Here is a 23,366-nt window from a genome sequence, read left to right on the forward strand (position 1 = left end):
AGCAGCATGGGACTCTGTTGACCTCTCTCCTTAAAAAAAAAAAAAAAAAAAAAAAAAGTGCTAACAGCAAAGGCCTGGAATATTTATATTTTTTTAATCAGACACTTAACCACCCCAAGCCCCTCTTATTTTGTTGTCTCAAGTGCAATTTCTGGTGTTTCACTTTGCACACCCACTAGCTACTAACAATCTGGTTTCCTTTTTTCTTGAAATTTCTCCTACACTTCAGCATTTGGTTTGCTTGCTATCCACAGGCTGACCACCATATGTTTTTTTGTTTGTTTTAAAGATTTTACTTATTTATTTATTTGATAAAAAGAGAGAGCACAAGCAGGGGGAGCAGCAGGCAGAGGGAGAGGAAGCAGCAGGTTCCTGGCAGGAAGCCCAATGCGGGGTTCGATTCCATGACCCCAGGATCATGACCTGAGCCGAAACAGACACTTAACCAACTAAGCCACCCAGGGTCCCCTGATCACCACATGGTAACTGATAATGTGACACCCTCTCTCAGAAGAAGAATTAAATTTAGGAAGTTAGGACCGACGAGGGGATGGAGCAAAGCATTTGTGATGGCTTATTCTCCTCTGGCTAGGAAAATCTGTAGGCATGTTTTCAATTGTGTGTGGAAAGGAATTATTCTGTGCAATAAGTTTGCATGGCATGAAAGAGTAAATGGGATTTCAAAGAAATTAAGTAAATGTTTCAGAAATTTGCCAAAAAATATTAAAATTTAAAAATATGCTAAAATACACATAACACAGAAAGGAAAGACATATAATACAAAATTTACCATCTCAACTGCCTTGAAGTGTGCATCTCAGTGGCATTAAGTACATTCATATTGTCATGCAACCATCACTGTGCTCTATCCCCCACATTCTTTTTATCTCGCAAAAGGGAAACTCTATCCCAGTTAAACAATAATCCCAACCGCCTTCCTCCAGACCTTGGTAACCCCCATTCTACTTTCTTCCTCTATGAATCTGACTCTAGGTACTTCACATAAGTGGAATTATGCAGGATTTCTCCTTTTGTGATTGGCTTATTTCACTTAGTGTGATGTCCTCAAAGTTCACCTATGCTGTAGCATGAGTCAGAATTTCCTTCCTTTTTAAGGCTGAATAATATTCCATTGTATGTATGTGGATCTGCCACATTTTGTTTACAACCTCTCTAGTTTTTGAGGCCCTCTCTTTCCTTAGCTTCCCCAATTGTTTTCCCTGGTTTTCCTCTGACCTCTCTGACTTCTGTTTCTCTGTTTCATTCCAAGCTCGCTCTCTACCACGTAGCCATTTAACGTTGAAGTTCACTGATACTTGGTCCCAAGCCCCTCCTCTCCTCTTACCCAAGACCAAGGCTTTCCTTCCTGTTTATTTGTCGTTACTTCCATGTGTACAGCTTCTTGGGTTGGGGGGAAGGGTGCGTGGGGAACAGTGAGGGAAGAGGGGGGACATCTGCCTCCTCAATCAGATCAGTAGACTCAACACTGATGAACAAAGGGCCAACAGATGTCTCAGCCAAATCGCTCTCACAGCTGGATTGGGAGTTTAAGTATGATTTGAAAGGCATGAGGCCAAATAATGCTTGAGGAAGTTGACCTGTGCCCCGGTTTCACAGAAAAGAATAGAGTAAGAATAAGCTGTTGGTGGCAGTTTAGCCACAAGGGGACTGGGATCCAGGCAAAATATGTTTTTGAGGAAAAGTGGGCACAAACTGGTGGTTGAAAATGTGGATAAAAGAAGTGATAAACAGTGAAGTTAATGTTTCCTCTAAGGCTCTTGCCTTCTTTTTGATCATGCTTGAGGTCCAAAGAGCGCTTCCTCCGAAGATTAAACAAAAAGACCCAGTTAGACCACTGAGATGTTTTCTCACTAATTCCTTGAACCCCCCCCCTTTTTTGTTTCATCCTCTTGGGATGATTTATTTTATTTAATAAATAAATTTAAAAGTTTAGAAAAGGTTGCAGATAGGATGACTATGTAGCGTCCCCAATTGTCTATGTTTTCCTCTACTGTTTGTCTTTAATAGTGATAGTTTTTTGGTTAACAACCTCACCTATAGTCTACTGCCCCCACTCTTCAAAAACAACCGTGTTATATCCCTTTATAATTATCATTAACAGGCTTCCTGCACTTAAAAAAAAAGCCAAAAAAGGAACATGTGGGTTTTTTTAGATCAAACCTTAAAAATACCAATGATCAGTGTTATAAGTCAAGTTATATAAGAATAAACAACAAATCTCGAACATCAATAACGGCTGTAATAGGATAGTAGGCAATGAAATGGATTAAGCATAATCCTTGTTTGATAAACATAATATAATAAATATGGAGTAACCAATGAATGTAGTTAGATTGTTTGTTTTCCACTTTACTCCTTCTTCTGGTGACAGCGCTCCAAGTTTGCTTTGGGCCACTGTTGGAGACAGCAACCAAAGTCCTTTTTCAGCCAAACCAAGACGGGGGGCTGACCCAAGCTAGGCCAATCAGACGCTTGCTCTGAGGAATTTGTATTATTTTATTTAATTTTGTTTTAAAGATTTTATTTATTTACTCATGAGAGACAAAGAGAGTGAGGCAGAGACAGGGGCAGAGGGAGAAGCAGGCTCCCTGTGGGGACCCCGATACGGGACTCGATCCCCGGGCCCCTGGGCCCCGGGATCACACCCTGAACCAAAGGCAGACACTCAACTGCTGAGCCACCCAAGCATCCCAGGAATTTTAATTTTGAGTAGTGGAATGAAAAATTGAAAAATATCACTTTCTGCTTGCTATCTGAATCCCCAAGCCTGCCCCAGTCCTTGGCTTTTCTGGGCCAGCTTATCAAGCTGGACTTTCCATTCTATGAGCTAATGCATTGAATGGAAATTTCCTTTTTGGCCTACCTTAGCTAGTTTCCTTTACTTCCAATCAGCATTTTATCTTGAATGCTCTGCAAGTGCCAGGCACTATCGTGAAGGCATTGTGTGGATGTCATTTGATCTTCACAACAACCCTCCAATTATTATTCCCCTTTGACAGAAGCTGAGCCTCAGAAAAATTAAAGCAACTTGTCAAAGTTTTCACAGCTAGCAAGAAATGAAACTGAGATTTAGACTCAGGTCACATGACTCCTGGTCTTTAGAATCTCATCTCTTGGGAAAATTCTTTAGGAAAACTCATTAAGTGGGTCTTTTGGTAATGAAGTGGTGGGCAGGGGACCCCAGAGGCTAGATGAGTGAAGCTGAGACAAACCCTTTTTTATCCAGTAAAGTACTAGAATTTGAGGAGGTTTTCTTTGACCTCTAGAGAGAGTAGATTTGGGGAGCCTGGGACTCAAAGAAGGCTGCAGATGGTGGGAGAATGAATCCTTGTAGTAGCAGCAGGCTGGAGTCTTAGAAGAGAGAAGCCAAAGCATCCATTAAAATAGGTTTCATTGGGGCAGCCCGGGTGGCTCAGCAGTTTGGCGCCACCTTCGGCCCAGGGTGTGATCCTGGGGACCTGGGGTCGAGTCCCATGTTGGGTTCCCTGCATGGAGCCTGCTTCTCTCTCTGCCTCTCTCTCTCTGTGTGTCTCTCATGAATAAATAGATAAAATCTTTTTTTAAAAAAAAAGATAAAATAGTTTTCATTGTAAGAGAAAACTGAACTCAAAGTGGGTCTAAATAATAACACTATAATTCCAGGAAGCACAGACTTAGAAATGTTTAAGATTAAATATTTTGAAAAAAAAAGATTAAATATTTTGGTGAGCCAACAATAAACACTGGGTTTTATTCTATCTTTCCTTTCTGTATCCTGTGTTGTGTTGCCTTTGCCCTCAGGGTAACTTTCTTTCAGTTCTAAGACAACCACAGCAGTTCCTCCTGTCACCTTTGCACAAGACAACGGTCAGAGGAGAGACTACCTCTTTCTGTGTATCTCTTTTGTTTCATTTTGTTTTCTTTAGATTGCATTTATTTATTCATGAGAGACACAGAGAGAGTGGCAGAGACACAGGCAGAGGGAGAAGCAGGCTCTCTGCAGGGAGCCAGATGCAGAACTCAATCCCCAGGACTCCAAGATCACCCTCTGAGCCAAGTGGCTCAACCACTAAGCCACTCAGGTGTCCCTATGTATCTCTTTTGGCAAGAGGAAACTTTTCCTAGAAGGAGCCCAGAAGATTTCTTTGCATGTCTTACTGGCCAAAATGCATCCTGTGCCCATGCCCACACCAGTGACTGCCAACCATAATTGGTGAGAAGAACCAGGATGCAGATCTCAGGGATGGGACTTGAAGAAGTTGGGTTCCTGAACAAAATCAAAGTCCTAGAAGAAGTAGAGAAAAGAAATGGAGTTAAACATGGATAGGTGACCACACACTCTACTAATACAGTAAGAGATTCTCTCAGGACCATGAACTTTAAGAACAGTAAAGATTATGGCAAGCCCTAGAGCCAAAAAGAAAGACTTGGACTTGAATGATGGCTCCTTCACTTACCAGCTGTATGATAGTGGGTGTAAGGATGCTCTGAATACTACATAAAATAAGGTATGTAAAATGCTTGGCACAGGACCTGGCCCATGTTAATTGCTCAGTAATTGGTAATTATTTTGATGATCATATACAACTTTTCATCATTTTCTATTCTAAGCGAGGCTACTCTCCATTATTCTCAAATGTTTAGTAAAAATCCATTACATGAAACAGCTTTGTGTTAGTGAAGCATTTAGGAATGAAAGAGAAGAGGCGCCTGGGTGGCTCAGTTGGTTAAGTGTCCCCTGTAGGCTCAAGTCATGGTCCCAGGGTCCTAGGATGGAGCCCCACCTTGGGTTCTGTGCTCAGGGGGGAATCTGCTTCTCCCTCTGCCCCTATTCATGCATGTGTGCTCTCCCTCAAATGAATGAATGAATGAATGAATGAATGAATGAATAAATCTTTTTTTAAAAAAGGAACGAAGGAGAAGAGCTGGCTCCTCTTCTTGGGGAAAAGGAACATTAAGAGAGGCTACAAATGCAGGAGGCAGGGTGGTGAGAGAGGATCAAGAATTGAGCTAGGAGCAAGATGTGAGACTCAGTAATTCCAAGGGTTCTCAGGAGAGCAGAGCAATATCCAATAGGAGCTTGACTTGTTCTGTTTAATACTAAAAGAGAAGGCCGAGTGTTGGAAACATTTGGGTTACATGCACATTTAAAAAGAAGACTTCACAGTGCAAGGAAAACATGCACGAAGGGTGACACACATACTGAGTGCTCTAGGAACTCAGAAGAAAGAGAAGCCACTGTGGATTACAGTGGTCAGGAAAGGCTGCACAGGGCATGCGAAACTGGGACTTAGCTTTGAAGTTAAGGGAAGACAAGAGAGTATTCTAGATGGAGAGAATAATAAAAGAGCAAAATCATGGAATCAAGAACCTGCAAAAGATACAAAAATACCAACTGGGGTTTTTGCAATGGTCAAAGAGTAAAATGATAATTCTGTGAGCCAGGAAGCTGGCTACTGATGAGCTAAATAAAGCTACTGAGAAAATAAAGTTCTGTTTTTGCAATAGAAAAAGAAAAAACCAAATGCTTGTGCAATTATAAAGGTAGATCTAGTTAAAAATTATTTTAAAAAATAATTATAATAAACAGAAACTTAAATTCAAAATATCATAGTTGCTCAAATTTGTTAATTTACTGAAGTCAACAACACTAATGACCATTTTTTAAAAAGTTTTATTTCCTTAAGTAGTCTCTACACCCAACAAGGTGCTTGAATTCACAGCCCTGAGATCAAGAGTTGCACGCTCCTCCGACTGAGCTAGCCAGGCACCCCACTAAGGATCATTAGTGGTGTTTTCATATCACCATAAAGTCATAAGATCACACAAACAATAGATGGCCATCAAGAAAAAAATATTAAGGTAGACATAACTTAGGAGAATAATGGCTATTTACTGCACACTTAAAGTGATTCACTTATATAATCAGTAGATGTTGTCATATCATCCGATAACCAGTCAATATTGTTTAATCTAAAATACATGATACAGGATAAAGGCTAAGGGTAAAAAAAAATCTGTCTTGAATAGTTACTGAAAATTACTGCACATAAGCTGTTGCTCTAAGAACTGTGAGAGACAGAAGGTTGTGACTTGGAACTGTTCTCAAGAGACCATAGTCTACCTTGATGAGTCCCTGAGTGGCAAGATGACGAAGGACTCTAGAAGCCCGACTTTTCAGGGAGGTGCCATGGAAGGTTTCAAAGTGTGGAGTAACAGAACTGATAGGCAATCTGGCTACCGTGTCCAGAGTGGGTTGGAAGGTAGAGACCCAAGATAGGAGACTAGTCACACATGTAAGATTGCACGTATTAGGCAACAAGGATCTGGGCTAAGGTGCGCTACAGAGAAAAGTCAAGGGAGCTGTGGCTTTCCCAGATGGCTAGCTCTGCACTGACTCTAGAAGCAGCCCCCTCTCCCTCGCTCAACCCCCGCCCCCCCCCCCTCGCCCCCCAGCCCCAGCACCCTGCGGGAGGCCTCCAGGAGAGCCCAGGACACACTCCCAGTCCTGAACGTGTTCCCAACCTGTTTCCCACACTGCAGGCTGACATGCTCTTGGCCCCCTTCTCGCACTTTCCACCGACCCTGTGGACTCCACCCCCAGCACTATTTCCCTGGTTACTGATTTGGTTCCTCCCAGTTAGAGGATGTCTTTTCCAGCTACAAGAAACAAACAAACAAAAAACCCCTAATAAATAGTGACCTAAGACCCTAAGTGTATTTGGTGCTTACTTAACAAGATGCTTGTCTCCAGGCTGGTTTGGTAACTCAACAATGTTATCAAAGAGGGCAGATTGCGCCCTGCCTCCCGCGTGAGTCAGCAAGGGCTCCGCAACCCCGAAGGCGGCCACTGCCCGTGCGCAGAGGCCTTCACGCTGGAGGCAAAAGGGTTTTCTCCTCCCTTTGCCTTCTGCTATCAGGAAGTGAAATCTCTCCTCCAAGCCCTCCACCGACTTCTGCTGGCCCCGCACCAGTCAGGTCGGGCTCTGGTGCCCGCTCCCGGGTGTTGGCAGCCGCTGGCCAAGGAGAAGGGCCCACCCGGTGGCGGGCAGGGAGGGCGACGCCCCGGAGCCGGTGAGTCCAGGCCCCGCCACCCCGAGCCCGGCCTCCCCAGCCCTTTAGACGGGAAGCTGTGGACCTGATTTGACCTTTACCCTGGAGCTGCCCTGGAGCAAGCAAAATGTTGCCGGTAGCGTCTAGAAGGAAGAACCCACCGGCCCTCACCTAGCCCCGCAGGGCAAAGCTGAGCAAAGGGCAAAGCCCGTGAGATCCTTGGAACCTCGGCTACTATTTTTCTCTTCCACCTAAAGGGTTGGTAATCCAGTGCCCTTGTTTTTAAGCCCGGGAGTCTGCAGATTGTTGGATTTTGAAGAGGAGGAGGATATAAACATCAAGGATTAGAGGACAGGAGAGGCCGAAGGAAGAGCAGAGAGACTGCCAATGCGTCTGCCGACGGCAGAGCTTTTGTAAGCCTCTCACTTATCATCGCTTTCCTGTGGTTTATTTCACATTAAAATTTCACTCAGTGTTTTGGCATGAATAAACCTTGGCAATGTCTCTTTGGAAAAATAATTATCATATTTTTTTTCTTGTTAAAGCCAACTAGATTTAAAAAAAAAATGATTACAGCTCTGGGGTATCCATCAGTACAATCGACGGGGCATTTAGTAAGTGGGTATCATTAGGGTTCTCCGATGCAGCGAATTTCACTTCACTGACCTCTCTTTGCATCTACCTTTTTATTGTTCTTTATCCTTACAGTTTTAATTACCATAAACAGAAGAGGGATATACATTTCCTCAGTTTTTATATAAGTTTTTACTTTATTTCACCTTCGATGCTGATCCTTACAAACATGCCCATTAGCCTTCATGCCCCAGAATTTTTTTGTTTGAGAAGAAGACGGCTTGTGACTAATAGGGTCCAACTCTCTCTAACTTAGTGAGCTTCTTCCTCTTCCTTAAAATAGGTTGTTTTTACATCACCCCAAGCTGTATTTATTCTAGGGCTTTCCATCTATGCCAAAAAAAAATTTATAAGGAAATTTGAGCTTGGTTGTGAAGAACCCTAAGGAAGAAAAGCTCTTAATTTTTAATTAAAGGGTGACTTCATCTTTCATTCTGCCCCTCTCTCATACCCCTCACTTGGACGGACACACACACACCCTCCCTGTTCTCTGGTCACCCTAGATCAGCCATCATTCGCAGGAAGACCTCAGACCCCATACCTTAGCTCATTCTGTTTCCTTTGTATAGAAGGGCCATACCTCTGCTTGCTTGTTCCACCCTATCCTTCAAGGCCTTACTCAAAAGTCATCTCAGTGTGTGACCTTTCCAAACCTTACTTCCCTCCTCTTTGCTGCGTTCCCACAGCAGTCTGAAAACACCTTTACTCTCATGCTTACACTGTCTCCATCCTTGCCTGTCCCAGCCCTGTCTACTCTTAGCTGGAGTCAGGCTTCATCCTTAGCAGTTTTTCTTAGAATTGGGGCACTGCGCTTCATTCCCCTCCAAATAAGCCAGACATGCCAGCGGCACCTTGTGCCTTTGGGTACCAATATCACCCATCATCAGCGAAGTGTTTCTCGCTTCTCTGGGTGTTATCATTGGAACAGCTGGATCTTCTTCAGTCTAATTTGCTCCCTTTCCCCCACCGTCTTCCTTTATTGCTAGACTGAAGGGGCTGAGTGTGGGGACCAGACTTTGCAACGTGGAGATGGTATAAATTGCAGTATCTCAAGTAGTGAGATGAGAGTTGTGTTAAAGTCCTCAATTTAATTTGGTTTGAGTCTGGTGCACAGGGTTTTAAAAATAGAGGCGCCAAAGATTGTTCCCTTGGTGAAGGCTTCTTCACAAACAAACAGCTCACAGAAAAGGAAAAACAAATGGCTCTTGAATGTCTAAAATTATATTTAACCTCCCTTATAGTAAGAGAAGTACAATTTAAATGTATGTTGAGATAGCGTTTTTCACTAACCAAACTGACAAAAAGTGAAAACTTCAACACACTGTATTGTCAGATACCTAATAACAGATGCTTTTTTTTTTTAAGATTTTATTTATTTATTCATGAGAGACACAGAGAGAGACAGAGGCAGAGACACAGGCAGAGGGAGAAGCAGGCTCCATGCAGGAAGCCTGATGTGGGACTTGATCCCAGGTCTCCAAGGATTAGGCCCTGGGCCGAAGGTGGCACTAAACCGCTGAGCCACCCAGGCTGCCCAAAACAGATGCTCTTATGCAAATATAATTTGACCTGCAAATATCATTTCTAGAAATTCAGCCGATAGCTACACAGGTATGCGTGCAAAATAGCTTACATATAATGGTATTTATTTCTGTATTCTTTGTAAGAGGATCAGAGTGAAACAACCTAGAGTTTCATCTCTACTAGAATGAGTAAGTAAATCGTGGCACATCTACATGTTAGGAAGCCATGCAGGCAAAATCGTGTGGAAGTTTTTAATTTACTGATTGGAACAATTTCCCAGATCTATTACTGGAAAGGAAACAGAGTGCAGAAGGCATGAAGTACCATGCACATGTATGGGGGAGGGAGGTTTTCACTGTATCTTTCCTTTTATGAACCATGTGAATGCATTGTCTACGAAAGAACAATGTATATAGAAAGAGCATTTGTAACTAGAGAGCACTAGGTCTTTCCCCTAACACTAAGCACAGGGTTTGGCGTTTGACAGATGTTCAGGTTCCCTAGAAAATAGAGCAGGAGGTAGGAGTTTACATGGCCATGATTTAGGGAGGGGGGCAATCCTAGGGAAGTAAGAGTGAAGAGAAGGGCATGAGTCAGAGAAGGAAGGAGAGCGAATACAAGGAGGTGTCACTGAGCTGGCCGCTCACAACAGAACACTGCTGATTGGTGCCCAGAGAGGCTACAGGAAACCAGACAGGCCATGGATGGATGAAGGACAATTTATCTGTTGAGTTTCTCCCGCCTTCTATCTCTCACTGATTAAAGTCTACTCCACTGGGGGCATTAACTCCATGTGCCCTTCTGCGATTTTCAGCCAGCCCGGGCAAGTCTGGTAGAAGGCAGCACCTCCAGGGGTCCAAGCCACGTGCAAATACAGTGATCCCTCCTTGTCATGTGACATCATACAATGGGGACTCCAGATTTGATCGCAGTGATGATGGAAGCACGTCAAGGGGTTGAGGTTTGGGAGCGGAGACCGGATACTGTCGAGTGCAGTATCTAAACTGGTTTAATACACTGGGTACTCAAGTTTTTCTTTTTTCCTTAAATAAACTTTATTTTTAGAGCAATTTTAGGTTCACAGAGCAAAATTGATCAGAAAGTACAGAGATTTCCCATATATTCCTCGCCCCTCCCCACACACAGCCTCCTCCACTATCAATATCCTACACTGGAGGGGCACATTTGTTACAATCGATGAAACTGTATCACTATTACCCAAACTCAGAAGAGGTTTTATTTAAAAACAAATTTTTTTTAAAGATTCTATTTATTTGAGAGCGAGAGAGAGCATGAGCAGGGGCAAGGGGCAGAAAGAGAGGGAGAAGCAGACTCCCCGCTGAGCAGGGAGCCTGATGCGGGACTCAATCCCAGGATCCTGGGATATGACCTGAACTGAAGGCAAATACTTGGTTGATTGAGCCACCCAGGTGCTCCTCAGAGGAGTTTTTTATTTACTTTTGTTTGCTTAATAGATTGGTTGATTGGCTGATGAAAGTAGTCAAGGTATTTCCTATTAAATCACAAATCTGAGCGTCTGTAAGAACCTAACTACTTAAATTCCCCAAACGCATGATTATCTTATTGTATGCTAGATTATTCCTCTCCACTTACGTTTTTATTAAAATAGTTCATTTATTCATGAGAGGCACACAGAGAGAGGCAGACACAGGCAGAGGGAGAAGCAGGCTCCATGTAGGGAGCCCATTGCGGGACTCAATCCCAGGACCCCTGGAATCACAACCTGAGCCAAAGGCAGATGTTCAATCACTGAGCAACCCAGGCGTCCCTCCACTTAAGTTCATACATGATTGTGTCTGTTTCTGTTTAATATCGTGCGCTTTCAAAAAATTAATCTAAAAGATGTATTGCTGAATTGAAGGCCTTTTCTGGGTGGGGTGCAGGCATATAAAGAAGTAAGCCAGGGGCACCTGAGTAGCTCAGTTGGTTAAGGTCTGCCTTCAGCTCAGGTCATGATCTCGGGGTCCTGGAATCGAGCCCCACATCAGGCTCCCTGCACAACAGGGAGCCAGCTTCTCCCCCCCCCCCGCCCCTCCCACTGCCTGTGCTCTCTCACTGTCTCTCTCCTGTGTTCTCTCTCTCTCTCAAAAAAAAGTAAACTATATAACCTTCCAGAATTATTACAAAAGCATACAGACCCAAACAGGAATGCAAGAATTAAGAAGTCACACAACAAAACAGCACAAAATGTGCTCAGCGAAATGATCTATGGCTAAGGGAGAAGTAGATATGAGAAATACTATAAGGTTAGTGCAATTTCTTTGTACCTAGAATAATCAGGGAAGATTTGACGGAGAAACAGCAACTTGAACATGAATTATGGTTAAGTCATGGAGGGAAGAATAGCAATAGGGAGATCATTTTGGATGACCTAGCCTGAGCCAAAGCTCTGGAACTTGGGACACCACATGCACACAGTTTTGTTTTGTTTTGCTTTTTTGTTTTTTGTTTGTTTGTTTGTTTTTAAATGATAGTAGTAAGATAGTTTGAGACAAGTTCTGGAAAGGTAGGTAGGGACCTTGAGCCTTATTTAAGGCTTTCAAACCATTTGCAAATAAACTAGAATTCCATTCAGTAATTAAGGGAAAGTCATTGGCATTTTTGAGTAGGGCAGTCACGTGTCCTATAGGGAAAGTCTCTAATGAAATGTCTCCAACATACCCTTACCCTGGCCTAAATCCGAAGACATTCTCCCCATCCTCCCATGGAAATGTCTGTATCAGCTGACCGAATTCTCAAGGAGCCCATGTCCCTCGAAACAGATCTTGGGTCTTTCTGGAGGAAAGCAGTTGGTGGATCAGCAGGGGCTGGTTGTGAAGGAAATAGTTTAACTATTGGCCCTCTCTCTCTCTCTCTCTCTCTTACACAGGATGAAGCATTTTAAAGGTCTGGGCAGTTAAGAAGCGGTTTTTAAAGTCTGAATGGAGATGAAGTTGGTGGAGAACCCTGAATCACTAGCCCCTGATGGGAAGGTGGCAGCGTTTATCAGCAGCATCTAGGAGCCCAGGGCCAGCGCCTATGACATCACGTCCTCTCCTGTCTGCTATCAGTTGGATGCAACAGGAAATTGACGAAGGTGCTAGGCAGTTTCCTTTCTGCTCTGACCCGACCAGCTTCCTCTGCAGCTTGCTCCCGGCTTATTGTAAAGGAAAATCATGAAATACCAGTCCGTTTCCTCCAGTTGGATCAAGCCTAGGACAAGGAAGGAAAAACACATTTCTAAGATTAGTCAGTTTCCCTTTGCAGTTGTGGGGTTGGTTCCGGGCCTCCAGCTGACCCTTCTCTTCGACGTGTATGGCTCGCAGCTCAGCTTTACATCATAGGCACGATAAGGACTTGTGGCAAAGTGAGCAAACGCGTGTTATGTAATTCTTGGAGGAAATCACGGGTTCATTCATGGGAAAGCTGCCCCATGACGAACAGCTTATCTGATTAGCTTTCTATTCTTCTCTGACTTCTGTCGAACTCGTTGGTTCCAGGAGGTCAAACAAAATGCAGGTACTTCTAATGGGTGTACCTGGCTGAGTTCTTTTGCTCTTTTCTCAGTCTCAGACTGAGACTCAGAAGGAGCCGTTTCAATGGAGAATCTTTATGTAAAATTGACAAACGAATGGAGTCAGTTTAGTGAAAGAGCCAGGCTGGACTACTCCAAAGAGCAGGAAGTTATGTCTGGTGTCCCAGAAGGAAATGTGAATTCTGTTGGGTATGAGAGGGAGATGCTATTACCTGTTGGAAAACGTAACGGAGAGACTGGCATCCAGGGAATGCAACTGGCTTACTTTGTAGAAGTAATTCAACTTGAAGATGGGAATTACCACTTAAAATACCCTTTCAGGGGGCTCCTGGGGTGGGGGGGCTCAGGTCATGATCCCAGGGTCCTGGGATGGAGCCCTGCATTAGGCTCCCTGCTCCCTGTGGGGAGTCTACTTCCCCCTCTCCCTCTGCCTGCTGCTCCCTCTCCTCGTGCTCTTTTTCTCTCTCTCTCCCAAATAAATAAATAAAATCTTTAAAAAATCCTTTCAGCAAACTTAACAATGTGCAGGAACAATGCATCGGTGTTCACACTGAATGGGACTATATTAATTTAGCAGGTGGACGGTTCTTCATCACATTCCATTTCCTGTTATTTTAACGTACCTGTTTTTAATTTCCCTTTGAAAAGTTTCCTCATTTCTGTATTCATAGCTATTATTAAAATAATATTCCCACCAATTTCTCTTGTATAGCTTTGTATGATCTCTAATATTTATACTGTAAAAATTCCTCTAGCTAAGACATCAACTGTGCTGAAATGGGTAATGTGTTAAGAATATGACTATCTGCAGCTTTGAGATATGAACAGTTGATAAACAGACTGGAAGCATAAATAAGGTAAGAATTTGAGGTTTAACTTTCATAGCATTTGGAGCAGCCACTGTAATAGGCATCTGGGAAGGAACAGATTTGCGGGGGCTGTGGCATCCTCCTCCTCTTTTTCCTGGGGACTAATTATCTATTACTTTACAGACTTGCCAAAATACTGTGGAGCTCTTAAAAACAACTTGGTTGATCAACGAGCAGTAGCATTATTAAACTAAAAAAACAAAAGAGCTTGCACAAATATGGGGCTTACTAATCTTTCCAGGGGATCTGTAGACTTTTTCCTAACACAAGAATATGTGATACATACCAAAGGTATGTACCTTTTCTTTTGGAAGATAAATCATATCTGTGCAGAGGCATGAATACCCAGAAGTTTTTACTTAATTATCCTGAATCAGTAAAAGGATTTCCACTGTCATCCTTCACAAACACCATCATGTCCCATTTTTAACAAAAATCTATTGAATTAGGTGCCAGGCTGGCTATGCTATTGCCATTGGGATTGACCCAGTGAGCAAGGCAAGGTTTCCATTCTTGTGGAGTTTATCAAGATTTTGAAAGAGTGAGCATGAGAGAGTACAGAGAGAGGGAGAAACAACTCCCAACAACAACAACAAAAACAAAACAAAACAAAACAAAAACCAACAACTTGGGTGAACTTGCCTCACTAACATTTAGAACAAAAATAGGGCAGGTTATTAATTTAATGTGGTCAAAATTTCAGCCAGTCTTATATCCACTGCATTGAAAATGGTTTACATTTTCTGAGTAACCTGTGAATATTTTATGATATATACTTCGATAGACCTACCATACTTGTGCGAATGTTTTAGGTCTGTTTTGCCCCCATCCCTCCATCTTTTTCATCTTCCTCAGGTGTTGACATCAAGGGTGCTCATTAATAAACATCCTGCATACTACAAACTCTGTGGCAAGAGCCTGCTTCCCAGTGAACTCAGCCATCAACAGTGACTCTGTTAAAAGCATCATTGACCAACTAGAGTGTGAGTCAAAGGACAGGGTGAAAGGGATGGAGGATCCTATCATATGAGGAGGGGCTGAAGGGGGGAGCAAGAAATAGGGAGGAAAAGCTTGTGTAACATGCTGACTGATTGCATAGACTCAAACCCTCATTTGAACACCTACTAAATGTGAGAGCACAGCAAATGTCTTAACCTCTCTCTGCCTCAATTTTCCAGGGTGCCAATGACAATAATAGCCCCTTGGGTTGTTGAGAAAGTTAAGTAAAACACATTGAAGACTGCCTGGCTGATAACAGTTAAGTAAAACACATTGAAGACTATCCTGGCTGATAACAGGCAAGTGTTTGCTGTTATTATTACTACTCTACTCATCAGGTAGGTGAAGGATTATTCTGAACAAAAGGGTCTGACCTGTTTGAATGGCTCTAGAGGGAGTTACTAGGACCAGAGGGTAAGAACCATAGCAAGCTTGACTTTGGCTCAAAGATTAGATCTGACAGGGAAGTGTTTGGCTCCTTGTCACCCGAGCTTGGGACTCCTTGATAGGGATGTTAAGGGTTGAGGATGGACTGGGCTGCAAATAGATGAGTTCTCTGACTCTATGACAGTAAGCCTCTCCTCCCATTATGAAAGGGAGGACATTCTCCTTCCTCCTAAGATCAGCTGTGGGCTTGAAGGAAGAAAGAAGCAGGGCAGCCCCGGAGGCTTAGCGGTTTAGCGCCGCCTTCAGCCCGGGGTGTGATCCTAGAAACCCCGGAATCGAGTCCCGCGTCGGGCTCCATGCACGGAGCCTGCTTTTCCCTCTGCCTGTATCTCTCTCTCTCACTCTCATTCACTGTGTCTCTAATAAATAAATAAAATCTTAAAAAAAAAAAAAAAAAAGAAGCAGAAATCAGAGCTCCAGCTCACAGTGATTTGAACACCTTTTCTCCCAAACAGAGGCAGAGTGCCCTTGGCATGCACCAAGCCATCTTCTTACATCCTCTGCCTTTTCCCTTCCTGTCATCCCCAATGAGATAAAGGCATTTGGTGGGTATGTAGGCTCGGGCTGGTTAAAATTATGAGTTGGACCAAATATTTCTTTCTTTCCTCATTCTTTTCTGCTTTTTGCCATTTTCTCCTCAAATTTTGACAGAGAAATAATCTTGGAGTTAAGAGGCTTATGATTTAGCATAGTGAAATTCTACTTCTGTGGCTATGAACAAATGGAGGAATCTCTCTGAGCTAAGCTAAGCTCTTACTTTCGTAAACGGTGTCTTTCTGTGGATGTGGTAATGCAGGAGTTGTGGTAGGTAATATTCAAGATTTCTTCAATTTACAACATTCCATTTCAGGTTAAGACACCAAATCTACAGGGTATACAGCACCTTTATGGTTTCATTTAACTGCTAAGGTCCCTCTGTCACAGCTTTTTTTTTTTTTTTTTTTTTTTTTTTACAGAGAACTTGATCCTTAATAGACTTTTAGATTATGTGTTAAAATGTATGTGGAAGGTATTTTATTCCTTTGGGAATCCACTTTTAGTAGTTTGTTATTAAGTTGTAGTTTAACTGTTAAATCAATCCATGGATTTGTCTATTAGAATATCTTCCTCAGAGGAGACAAACTTTGCTAACATTCTAGGGTACATTATTTAACCCCAAAAGTGACATAAATGGTAACAACATCGCAGTATATGGAGAAGAATTTAGGGGACAATGGCCTTCAATGGCCTGTGCATATTGTAATCACCATTCTAACTGTGCAGTGTAATCAGCTATTTAGTTTACCTGTTCATGCGATTAACCCATGACAGTACATAGCATCAGTGGTGGTAAATGGACTAGCACAATATTTGAGAATAAAGACTTTGGATTAGAAAGCTCTTTAAACAGAACCCAGGGACAGCCCCGGTGGCGCAGTGGTTTAGCGCCGCCTGTGGCCCGGGGTGTGATCCTGGAGACCTGGGATCGAGTCCCACGTTGGCTCCCTCCATGGAGCCTGCTTGTGTCTCTGCCTCTCTCTTGGAATGAATAAATAAATAAATCTTTAAAAAAAAAAAAAAACAGAACCCAGATTCAATCTCTTTCGGCCTATGTGACACTAGCCATTGCTAAGTCTCAGTTTTTGAATTTATAAAATAAGGTTGTTGTGAAAAATATTTCAAATCAGCAAGTATACATCATGTGTCTGGCGCATAGTGAGTACTCAACAAATGGTGTTTTTTATTCTCATCATTATTAGAAACTTGAAAATGGCTAACTGGTTGATTTTCTTCTTGATCTCAAGATCAGATTGTCTCCACATAAAAAAAGAATGCAGCCAGCTATTGTTTCACTCACATTAATTTACAAGGCAAATATTCTTAACCCTAACTCAGTACAAACTCAGGAAAAAGTTGGTGAATATGAATAGATTTTGGTTAATCCACAGTGGCCAATTAGCCAAGGCTACTTCAGCTTTAGTTCTATTAAATTTGGCAAGATAGTTTTCTTGGCTTGCTTTTCACAAAGTCACATCCCGGAAACAGCTTGTCTTACCTCTTATCATTCAGGAGTGACTCAAATACTGAAGATCAGGGCTTTATTTCAGTAGCAATGATTTGCAAGGGAAGGGTGAACAGAGCCGCCTTGAAAGCTCTTGACAAGATAAACTCAGTGGTTTTTAATTGGTTTGGCTTTGACCATCCTGGCTGATAAGATAATCAATAATTAGCTGGTTAATCCATGCAAAATCAGAAAAATCCCTACTCTGAGGATACACTATCTTGAAGTTATTATGACTAGTTTTTGTGTTTTGTTTTTTTATGTAAGTATAAACTATGTTATCATGCATTTTTAACTTTAATAGTATTATTTTGTACTCCTTATTCTGCAATATTATGCTTCTGAGATTTATCCATGTGGATAGATTTCTCTTGTTTATTTATTACTATACTAAAGTCAGTTTAGTGGATACACTGTTTCAATTGTTTAGGACTAAGTTTGGCTAAAGAAGATCAACAACAACAACAAAAAACACAAAACAGAGTCTTTTTTTTTAAAAAAAAAAAAAAAGAGTCTTAAAGAAGATAAAAAAAATCTTCCTTCTTGTGTGTAAGTCCAAAGCTAGTTTTCCAGAAATGGTATTGAGTGCCACAAGTTCAGGACCCAGGCTCCCTCCGTCTTATTACTCCTCTATACAGGTCCCCTTGGACTTCAAAAGAACGGCTCCAGCTTTAGTGGACATTATTTGCATTCTTACAGTAGAGAGAAGAAAAGGAGGATGTTTCATTCTCTAATTTTGCTTACATCCCATTATCTAAAACTAATTTACATGATCACAACTGTAAGAGAGAGTGGGAAAGGGAATCTTTATTCCTAGTGACCACATGTCAAAAATTTGGTTGTTCAGTTACCAATAAGAAGGGGAAGGTGAATTTTGGAGACCAAGTAAAAGTCTCTACCACAATGGACATTTGGGTGATTTCCAAATTTTTGCTGTTACAATGCTGTAACAAACACTCATATATAGGTCTTCTCTTGCTCAAGCGAGAGAGCTTTTCTAGGGGAATATGTTATGTTGTTGGTAATTTATTTTCAACTTTACCTATTACTCTTCAGAATGGTTCTGCCATTTTTCCCCCATGTGTAAGAAAGTTCCTCTTTTTCCATATATTCCTAACACTTGGTGTCAGATTTCTGTTTTGAAAATGGTTTTACAATCCGATGGGATTATGAGGTGGTGACCTTGGCAAATGCGGTTTTGATAGAGTTGTGGAAAGAGAAACCAGAATATCTGGGTTGAGAGAGAATAAAATCAAACTAGTGGGTGTAAACTCCTCTTTAAGCTCAGCTGAGGAAGGAAGGAAGTAAAGCCTTAAATAGACTTGATGGAGCATTTGTGTTACAACAATTGTAGAGTCCAGAGCTTTTGGAAACAATGCAGTAGAGAATGTACCAGAGAAAGAGGGCATAGCCACTGGAGCAAATTTCCATGAGGTTTAAAATTTCAGAGGTGGGACATTTCCAAGTGATGATTGAAGTGGGCAAGGTGTGAGAGTTGATAGCTGCTCTTTGATATCCCAGTGCCCAAGATGCTCTGAAGCTTCAAGGGAGACAAATAAATTATTCATTCAACAAATATTTTTAAGCACCTCCTAGGTGTCAGGCATTGTTCTAGAAACTGGAGTTGCATGTTGAGTAAAACAGATAGAGTCTTCTCTAAAAAGAGCCGACAGACAACAAAATATGTAAGCATGAGATAACTTGTGATAGCAAAAAGAGCTATAAAGAAAATTCAGCAGGAAAAGATACTATTTTAGCTAGGATTAACAGGAGTGTAGGTGGGATGTTCTCCCGAGAGGAGGAACTGGAGGCATCAGTGTCAAGAGGCAAATGGCTGGGTAGGTGATTGTGGGTGGAAAGAGATGGGGGATTTTGCTGACTCCAAATAAATGCATCTGCTGAGGGAATTATGGATCACCTGATTGTCCTGAAAGCTGGAGATAGTGTTAGCAGATTTTCTAGCTCTGGTGCTCTCTTAGCGGAGACAGTAAAGGAGAAAAGATAGAGCTATTAATGGACAAGGATTATTGCTTTTTATCTTGAACTTATGGCTTATGAACAATAGACATTTTATTTATTTTTATTTTTTTAACAATAGACATTTTAGAATGTAGTTTCCAAAATGCTTCCAAATAGATTAGAGTATTGGTAGCTATTTCTTCCCCATAACAAATAATACAATAAAATAGCTTATTTTGACTTGTTTTTCCTTTTTCCTTCTACAACATTTCCTTTTAGTCCTGGATAAGAAGACCATTTTAGAGGGATCCCTGGGTGGCTCAGCGGTTTAGCGCCTGCCTTTGGCCCAGGGCGCGATCCTGGAGTCACGGGATCGCGTTCCGCGTCGGGTTCCCGGCATGGAGCCTGCTTCTCCCTCTGCCTGTGTCTCTGCCTCTCTCTCCGTCTATCATAAATAAATCTTTAAAAAAAGAAGACCATTTTATTTCTTTTAGAACGAAATATTCATCTCTTGATAAATTAAGAAATATCGTGTAATTCTTCTCCTTTCTCTTTACCTAAAACCCCCTACCCCCCACTTCTAACCTTCCCAATGTTGCAATTTCTAGAATATATCTGTAACCCCAAAAGCCAATTGCTATCAGGAAAAACAGGAAAAAGAAAAGGCTTTCATTTTTCAAAGTTCATTAAGCCTTAGAGTAGAATATTTATTTAATCCAGCGGAGGGGTGATGTGGATTCTGCTGGGAACTGGCACAAAAGCCTGTTGCTCCTCGCAAGTGAGTCAGTTGAGATGAAAATGTTAATATATTTGAACAGATATCAGTCAATGCTATTTTGGAGGTGAAAAGAAGCGTGGTTTACTGTACTAGCATGTGTATCACAGAAAAACCTGAAAAATAGCGTAGGGAACCATGACAGATATGGCAATCAAACCTTTCAAACCGAGATAGTAATTTTTACAAAAGCATGGGTCCAGAAAGAACATCTAGATCAAACCTACACAAAACAATCATTTCTGGACATACAATAACACGATTTTAATGATTTTTCTCTTTTTGTTCCCAAAGCAACCAAATAAAGCAGCGAGACAAAATGAAAAAAAAAAAAAAAAGATTCTTAGGACATCCGTTCTGGCCTTATCACTAATTATACTAATTAGCTGGGAGATGATGGGTAAATCACTTGATCTCTGTGCAATTAGTTTTCTTATTTGCAAAATAATGGATCAGCCTCGGTTGCCACTCTTTCTGATTTAAAATGATACAATTTAGGTCTTCATGCTGTAAAGGGAGGCCCTGTCACAACCCTGGAGTGGCCCACAATGTACCTGCCGTGGAGTTTCCCCGAGCTGCGTGGAAATTTCCATGGCACAGTTCCTGCTTTTATGCCAGCTCCTCAGCCAGCCTTTTAGCCAAAGCAGTGGGAAGTGGTTTGCGAATGTTTGTGCACGTTAGCAACGGTAGGCTCACAGAAGGTTTAGACTGACTGTAAAACAATGATCACTTAGACCAGAACCTTCTTCAGTATTACAGACTCCTCGAGTTTGGTAAAAATACTTTGATAAGGTCAGCTTCGGGTTCAAGATATTACCTGACCTCATGAGGTAACTAACCCCTTGGTCCTCTCAAAGCCCCGTAGGAATGACAACTGTATACAGGTGCTAAACCCCAGGCAGCTCCAGAAAGCCAGGGAAAGGGCTGTCGTCTGAGATAAGGGGTTTAGGTGGTGGCTTAGGATGTAAGCTCTGGACTCAAGTGCTGGGTTATTGGTAAGTTGCTTCCTCTCTGTGTCTTTCAGCCCTTGGGTAAATTACTTTCCCTCTCCGTGCCTCAGTTTCCATAACTGAAAAATGGAGATGAAAGTACCTATCTCATAGTGTGCTATGAGGATTAATACAGGTAAAGTGCTTTGAACAGCACTTGACATAATAAGTTCTCCCATCCCGCCTATAATTATTGTTATTTTAGGGCAGCCCGGGTGGCTCAGCGATTTAGCGCCACCTTCAGTCCCGGGCGTGATCCTAGAGACTCAGGATCGAGTCCCAGGTCAGGCTCCCCGCATGGAGCCTGCTTCTCCCTCTGCTTGTATTTCCGCCTCTCTCTGTGTGTGTGTGTGTGTGTCTCTCATGAATAAATAAATAAATACAATCTTTAAAAAATTATTGTTATTATAGATGATATTATAGGTTTAATATTGGATACTAAAGCAGATGGGGTTAGTCATGGGTGATAATAACATCCACCAGAGATTAAAAAAACACACCCTATAATCCTATTTAGGCAAAAGCAACTCTGATGACCCCTGAAAAAGAAACCTAAGATGCTAAGTAATAGGGCAGAGGAGGGCAGCCCGGAGGGTAATTAATTACAGTGCTGTGGAGTAACTGTATCGGTCTTTTATTCTTCGAGTGACTGCTATAGCATTTGCCCCCTGGATGAGGCTGTGAATGCTGCTCTCTAAATCTACTGGCATATTTGGCACCAGACACTCCCAGGTGGGTGCTGGGGCTAGAGAGAGAAATAGGACAATATCCCAGCTAGCTTCCATCTGTCATAAGAAGGATGAAAGTATAATTTGTTGTCTAAACTGGGACACTTTTGAGTAAAAGCAAGCACTATTTATAATTGTGCCAGGATAAGAAGTATAACCTGTGGTCGTCCCAGGCAAAACAGGACATTATTTTCCTTGGTCATAAGATATGGAGAGCAGTTGCATTCAGAAAGCAAGCTTGCTATTTTCCATAAAGAAAAGACTATTTGTCCACACTCTCTCTTCCCTACTCAAGAATTGCATAGATTGCCAAGAAAACAAGGATTTCATGAGCTCAAACACTCCAGCTATCTAAATGGGTCAATCTAAACCGTGAAATCATTACGTGGGAGAAACCAAGAATTCCCAAACCCTTGAGGAAAACCAACAGCATGAAAGAATGACACCACAATGTAGAAAAGAAAGAATTTCCTGTGAGGAAACAGAATTAATTCAGGGAACAGAGAGATCCATGCGAATTTCTTATATCCATAAAAAAGAGCAGGCTGCTATTTTTAAAAGAAGCAATTTAAGTTCTGGGAAATTAAAAAAGAATGGCCTCTCGCTTCGGGTTGCCAGAATGAGCAAATAAAAATAAAAAACACTCAGTTAAATTTTAATTATTTCTAATTGGCTATGCATATGTGCATTAAGAAAATATTGCTTGGGGCATACTTATGCTAAAAATTACTTATTTATCCAAAATAAATTCTAAATATCTAAATTTTGTGCCACTTTTTAAAGTTATATTCCCTTTGTCTCTCCTTTTTTTTTTTTTTTAAAGATTTTATTCCTTTATTCATGAGAGAGAATGAGAGAGAGAGAGAGAGAGAGAGGCAGAGACACAGGCAGAGGGAGAAGCAGGCTCCGTGCAAGGAGCCCAACGTGGGACTTGATCCCAGGTTTCCAGGATCACGCCATGGGCTGAAGGCAGGGGCCAAACCACTGAGCCACCTAGGGATCTCTCCTCCTTTGTCTCTCCTTAATTCTTTGTTATGCAGAATTTGCTTATGGAATTTCTTTCATTTTTAGCCTATGTTCCATTTACATAGCATAGTTTCCACAGTAGTCCACTTATTTCATTCTTTTGTCCACTGAACATTTATTAGTGAAAAAGTATGCTAAAAATTAACAATATGAGTTGGTAGACTGAACATACACTGGCATAAAGTCAACAACTTGGAGAAGTGGCATCCAAATTTGACTTGTTGAAGCACATAATCCCATCTTTCGGGTATAACTTGCTTTTTTATTCTTCAGGATTATGCTGTGATCTCTTGATCAATAACTTTTAAGAACTCTGTCCACTGACAAGGAGGAATATTGTCAATTTTTCTTCCCTCTTCTATGACACTACCCATATGATTCCACTAGCTGCCCTGTTGGAAGAGTAACATCCATATGAAACAGTAGAGTTCTTCAAGGGATGAAATTGTCATGGCAAGTGCCATTATAATCGTCCATTTCAAGTTGCATGCCCATTTCTTTTCTTGTCTGTTAGTAATGTTATTCCTTTTATGGATAACCTTTATCCTGAAAAGGGTACACGTTTCCTAAGTCTTTTTCTTAAAAATTCATTCAATAAATTCTTGTAAGCAATAGGAGTGCTGCAGCTAGGTCATTTGAGCTGAAAGATTATGCTGATAACATGGTGTGGAAGGTCATTACCGCTGCTCCTCTGATTGTTTTATCTTCTGCATCTGAATTTCTCTTAATAACAAGTTGTTATTTTATCACTTTGGTACTAGTTCAAAATGCTGTATCAGTGAATGCTG

The 23,366-nt window shown here is 41.7% G+C and overlaps 1 long non-coding RNA gene across 1 annotated transcript; it reads left to right on the forward strand.

The window, feature by feature from the left end:
• Positions 1–6,835: 6,835 nt before the first annotated feature.
• Positions 6,836–15,137, forward strand: LOC111090049. The gene is made up of 4 exons (XR_005370578.1): positions 6,836–7,466; positions 12,101–13,602; positions 14,470–14,597; positions 14,793–15,137. It is a non-coding gene; the product is annotated as an uncharacterized LOC111090049 (long non-coding RNA).
• Positions 15,138–23,366: the final 8,229 nt, after the last annotated feature.

The sequence above is a fragment of the Canis lupus genome, chromosome 15, assembly GCF_011100685.1.
Source record: "Canis lupus familiaris isolate Mischka breed German Shepherd chromosome 15, alternate assembly UU_Cfam_GSD_1.0, whole genome shotgun sequence".
Taxonomy (NCBI): domain Eukaryota; kingdom Metazoa; phylum Chordata; class Mammalia; order Carnivora; family Canidae; genus Canis; species Canis lupus.